We start from the raw sequence: 5,644 nt of genomic DNA, 5'->3' as shown, positions 1-5,644 counted from the left end.
TTGTCACCCCTACTGTAAAGTTCATGTCTGTGTTCCAAGTTGGTCAGAGCGTTAGTGGTTAACGAACCAGCGCTAACCTCATCATGCAGGTTCAGCCCGGTGAGGAGATTTTGCGCTCTCCTCGTAGTCACTCATCACTACACTACTATATGATTTTATTATTATTTTTAGTATTAGTTTTCTAGGTGCACTAAGCATCAAACCGTATCAAATGCTTTGTCCACTTAGTCAGCCAGAGTTAATGTGCATGGAGATCTGAGAAACTCATCCCTTAAAACTCGAGCAACCAAAACATTTTCTGTGACTCTTACTAAAAACTCAACAAACACGAAATTGAAGAGCAACTTGGAGCCAAATTAGCATCATTGAATTAAATCTCCCATTTCTTGCTCATCTCTGCGCAGTGCAGCGGATTTAACTCATCATGCAGGGCCGGTCCAAGGCTGTATGAGTCCTGGAGGAGAATTTGACTTAGGGACCCCTCTTGCTGCTAAAACATCAGCACCTCTAACAGTTTCTGTGTTAGATTTAGTGAAATCTGGAAGAGTAGTTTAATTGGCCAACCTAAAAACAATCAGTTATAATTGCAGTTTACTAATTTCTATTTGTGAACAAACAGTTCAAACTCAAAGATTAAACTCAGAGCATCAGATTGTAGCTAGGGTAACAAAACAATCTAACTATGAATATTGTTCTTTGAAGTTTTACAAAGTAAACTTGCCAGCTCCTTAAAATCTTACATTTAAATGTTAAACAATTTAAAATACTTTAATTTATGTATTCTGAAACAATTAAATAAAATTTAGCAGCATTGATCATCTCAATAAATAAACATTTATTATTATTAACCTTAACCCATAAGTTACATTTATTTATCTGTGGTCTTTGGCAAAATATTAGTGTTTATGGGGCCCTTGAATCCCTAGGGGATCTAATGGAACCACTTACTTAATTTGGATTAAACAGAAGTGCAAATGATTGATATTCATTTTAATTGTTTTTTTAATTATTTGTTGTTTTTAAGATTCTATAGTTGTGGGTTTAAACAGTGTTTCACTGACGATGTTTTCCCATAGCATATAATTACCCAGTAATATTTTTACATTTTCTGTCTACTTAACATCTTTTAATACAAAAACATGGTGGACCGCCTTGGTGCCCGACCAGCAGGCTTAGCAAGTTTTCTGGGGCAAACCCTGTAATATATATGTATTTGTAAACATGTATATATGTATATGCATCAGTGACGTGCAGATAGGGGAGGCAGAGCCTCACCTGTCCTGGAAAAACAATATATAATATATTTTATATTGCTATATTCACCCTGTGGTTTGCACTACAAAGTATTTACTTTTCATTTAGCTTAACCAATTTTGATTATTTTTTCTTCAAAATTGCTGACATTTGAATTTCCCATTCAAATGTTGGAAGCACAGCTGGTGAGGCAGCACTGAGCTGAGCCTCACGGCAGGATGATCGGTTAAAATCATCTCAAGCAACAATCTTAGATTTCAGAACATTCAAAGATTGTCCTAACAGTAAAATCGGGGCAAAAAATTGAAAATTGTGCCATGTGAACTAGGCTTTAGTGGGCACACCAACATGCAGAAGCCTTGTCTGACGGTTCACCCCCCTCCCACCATCCCCCTGGGCCGCAGTAAAATTGCCAAGGCTTGATCGGTCCGCGGTGATAAAAAGATTGGGGACCAACCTTTTCTTATATATCTATATATATTTATCTATGTCTATACACATATTGATATATGTATATATATTTTTTTCCATGGTGAAATAATTTATAATAAGATAATTAGGTAACACTTTATTTGCAGGGATGTCTATAAGACTGACATGACACTGTCATAAACATGAACATAAAGAAGTCTTTATGAATGTTTATGACAGTTGTCATGAAGTGTCATTTGGTAAATAATGACACTTTTAATGCAAAGTTGCTCTAAAAGTTGCATTAAAAGTGCCAACTTTGCATGATTCTGTAAATTATGATAATTTAATGCAAAGTTAAATTATCATAATTTAACCCATAGCTCTGGCGGCTGCCCCCTGGCCCGGGCCCGGATGGGTGCCCATGGGGGCCTGGGTCTGGAGGTGCCAGGGAGGGAGGAATGGTTTCAGGTCGCTTTAATTTATGATTATAGACGGAGAAAGTGCGCCATCGCCTGTTCAGAAAGGTTTATGTAATGTTGAAGTTACTGTCCCTCAATGGAATATATAGTAGAAGGTTCCAGTGACTGTTTCACTGACGGTTTAGCCAATGTGCTTCCTGGGTAAAAATCAAATGACAAAGGCAGCCCAAGACCCCCCTCCCCCCTGCTCAACAGTTTCCAGCAGCGCAGGTGTTGCACGTAAGGGGCCCGGTCATTGGTCCCGCATCCCGGCCTGACCATGACTTGTTCCGCTAGTGTATATACATGCATGTATATGTGTGTGTATGTATATATGCCACATGAAGTTTTTTTTTGCACTTATGCCGAGTAAACTTGGTGGTGGTGCTGAGGGTTTTTTATTGCAAGGTGTTAGGAATTTTCCAACCAGACAGTATGTCACTGTATTATACTTTCTCTATTTTAAAATCATTAAGAAAATCATTAAGTTTACAAAAGAAACTAATAAAAACAACAAACTGTGAAGCTAGACGGTTTGTTATACTCATCAGTATATGTAAAAAAGACTGACAAGACATGTTTGATTGTAGCAAGTGATATTTGTCTCAGAAAACACTGACATTTTTCCATCATCTGTTAACAACTTCATCTAATTCTTTCCACAGATTGAATCTTTGCCATGTTTTATTGCTTCCCTATTGATTAGCATTCTGCTGGTAAGTCATGCTTAAAATTAACACTGTGTTAAAAAACCATAGATTTCTGTCGGTCCTTGACAAAATGACATACTACTCAAAGACACACTAAAGTGTTTTTGTTTGTCCTGTAGTTAGATTCTTTGGAGGTCCAAAACTGACAAAATGTATTATGAGTTTCATAGTACACAATATTTAATAAATTAGAATGAGTTCCGATGAGTCTTGTATGTTAGATTAAAAGTATCTTTTGAAAATAACCTTTAAGCAGGTATTGCACATATTTTTCACTGTTGATGTAATATTCTAATCTGAAATGCCATGATTTCATTAGCTGTAACTAAGAAATAATTAAACCTAAAAACTTTAAAACATCCATGCAATTAATCTATAATGGGTTTTTATTTGTGAACTTTTATAATTAATATTCCAATTAATTTAATATGAATGTAGTTGAAAAACAAACATCAGCATCAGTTTGCCTTGCAAAGTCTGGGCAACTGAGAAACTCCTATTAGTTTATATTGAGAAACTCCTGGTGTACTTATTCTTATTCTCCTTAGCAACCCAGAACAGGAATGTTTAGTTTTATACTTCACTCAACCCAAACCAGGAATTAGAACAAACTTAGAATCCAGAGAAACTATTTTTCTTTTCTATTAGTTTATTCAGAGAAACTCCTACTACTTTATAAATTACAGAAAACCTTTGTTTTTCTCTTGCTTTTCTTTTACTTTGTTTGTATTTACTCTAACTCATGTAAAGCAAACTTTGAATTGCCTTGTTGCTGAAAATGTACTATGTAAATAAATTACTTTACCTCACCATTATCTTCTAAGTTGCTAAGCTTCAGGTCATTGATAAACTGTTTGCTATCTTTGTTGAAGAAGATGGCGAGCCTCATCTTCTTAAGAAGACTTAAAACACCGCTCATCCTCACTTGCATAATGAGGCAGATTATGTAAATGAGGATGGCTTGCCTGCATAAGGAAAAGTAAAAAGAGAAGGTAAAGTATGGAAGCCCATTTCTGCCACTGTGATAAAAAATCTCTTTATAATGACTTGATATGATGACTTGGCTATAATAATATTATAATGAAATAGTAAATATAATGTATCTCATTATAGTGAGATAGTAGCAGGTAAAGCAATTATTTCTTCAAAGAATAATGTGTCTTTACTACACTACTCTTTTGTGTAGTAAACTTCTCACAACATTGAAGCAAAAGCCATGGTTGACAGAAATTTTTGTAATCAGTTAATTTGAAAAATGTTTCTAATGAGCACATGAAACTAAATGGTTACGAAAGTCATTTTGTAAGATATTTGCTGTGTAGCTGTGTTTGATGTGCTATGTTTGTGTTCATGTTTCTTTCTTTGAAGGATAGTAAGGAAATAGATCGATGGTGTTGTAAAAGTATCATTAGTGTATATTGTGTTCCTAAGATCCATCTGGAATCGGGGGTAGATGGCCAAAAAGCTTAAAAATATCATGGTATTGAAATGTTCCTGCTCAGACGGCAGTCTTTTTGTCTTGAAGAACAAAGGAGCAAATCCTAATTTGGTTCATTCAGGTCAGTTGGAAAAGTTTCTTTGTCCATGAAGAGAAACAGTAGAGTAAGAGAAACAAGAGGGTTGGAAAAATGTTGCCCTGGGCTTTCCCTGAGTGTTACTCTGCTTCCTGCGGTGTTCCATAATCCCTGCCACTGTCGACTGCTGGGCAAATAGGACACCTAAAAAGGAAAAAAAAAACAAAATAGGTTTAACTTGTAGATGCCATACTTTCCTGATGTAAGAATCTGTTTATTTTACTGAGCTCCAACTTATAATCATTACAGTCAAGATTTTCTATTAAACATCTGTAACTTGGAAACAAAAAAGGCTAATTCACCTTATTTAACTTTACAGCAGTTCTTAGCCCAAGAAAGTGACCTAATGGTTATTTTTAGAACAAGAAATAATATTTATAATGCCTTTTATATCTCAAATTGAAACCCCAAAGATTCATAGATGATGATGGCAAGCTTCTAGATTGCAGCTACAGCTGCTCTGGGCCGGGCTAACACAGGTTCCCAAACTGTGGGGTGCGCCACCTGAGGGGGCACCGTGCCATTGCAGGGGGGGCACAGGAAGCAGTATGGATGAATGAAGACATTAAAAAAAAACAACAATGAACCTTGGGGGCGGGGGAGTTTGAGTGGATGGAAGAGTATAACAGGGAGTCTCTAAGAATCTCCCTAACCCCCCCCCCCCCAAACGAGTTAACATACATCGTTCAACAAGAGAGCCAGAGTCTAACTCTCCCTATTTGTAATCCATAGGGGGGGGGAGAGAAAATGTTTGGAAACCACTGGGCTAACAGAAGAGAGGCTGTAATTTTATGCCGTCGGCCCTTCTGACCAACAACAGCAGGCAAGGTGCTCAGGGCGAACAGACCAGGAATCGAACGGGCAACTTCTATGCCGTGACGGTGAGACAAGGAATTATTGAGAAGGGATTACTGCCAGGGACCAGGTGACCCTGTCCCTGGCACTACAGAGACTTAAATCTCTAATACCTCAAGGGCCTTCACAATCTGTACAGTAGACTTACTTTCAGTAAACAATCTAGCTGTGGAACTGTTCTTTTAACCACTCAGCTTACAGATTTGTGCCATGTGGACTCAAAGGCCCATATGACATCAGATATTTTCCGTGCTCTGATTGGAAGATAAGCGCAACCAACACTGTTGTAGTACTCGAGAATGGTCTTGGTCTCGAGACCATTTATTGATGGTCTCGGTCTCGTCTCGGTCTCGGACACTGAGGACTCGGCATTTTATTT

The 5,644-nt window shown here is 37.3% G+C and overlaps 2 long non-coding RNA genes across 2 annotated transcripts in view; one reads left to right on the top strand and one right to left on the bottom strand.

Annotated features, from left to right (window-relative positions):
• Positions 1-356, top strand: part of LOC106940603 (uncharacterized) — a 7,012-nt gene extending 6,656 nt beyond the window's left edge. Inside the window, exon 2 of the long non-coding RNA XR_001423148.1 lies at positions 90-356. This is a non-coding gene — a long non-coding RNA (uncharacterized LOC106940603). The remainder of the gene's footprint in view (positions 1-89) is intronic.
• Positions 357-4,454: 4,098 nt separating this feature from the next.
• The window catches only part of LOC106940601 (uncharacterized), a 14,616-nt gene continuing 13,426 nt past the window's right edge, over positions 4,455-5,644 (bottom strand). The window contains exon 4 of the long non-coding RNA XR_001423146.1: positions 4,455-4,554. This is a non-coding gene — a long non-coding RNA (uncharacterized LOC106940601). The remainder of the gene's footprint in view (positions 4,555-5,644) is intronic.

Source organism: Poecilia latipinna, unplaced genomic scaffold, assembly GCF_001443285.1.
Source record: "Poecilia latipinna isolate Pla-1442-1.1 unplaced genomic scaffold, P_latipinna-1.0 Scaffold3293, whole genome shotgun sequence".
Lineage (NCBI taxonomy): Eukaryota > Metazoa > Chordata > Actinopteri > Cyprinodontiformes > Poeciliidae > Poecilia > Poecilia latipinna.
Note: the sequence above shows the minus strand (reverse complement) of the source record. Positions and strands in the feature narration are given on the sequence as shown.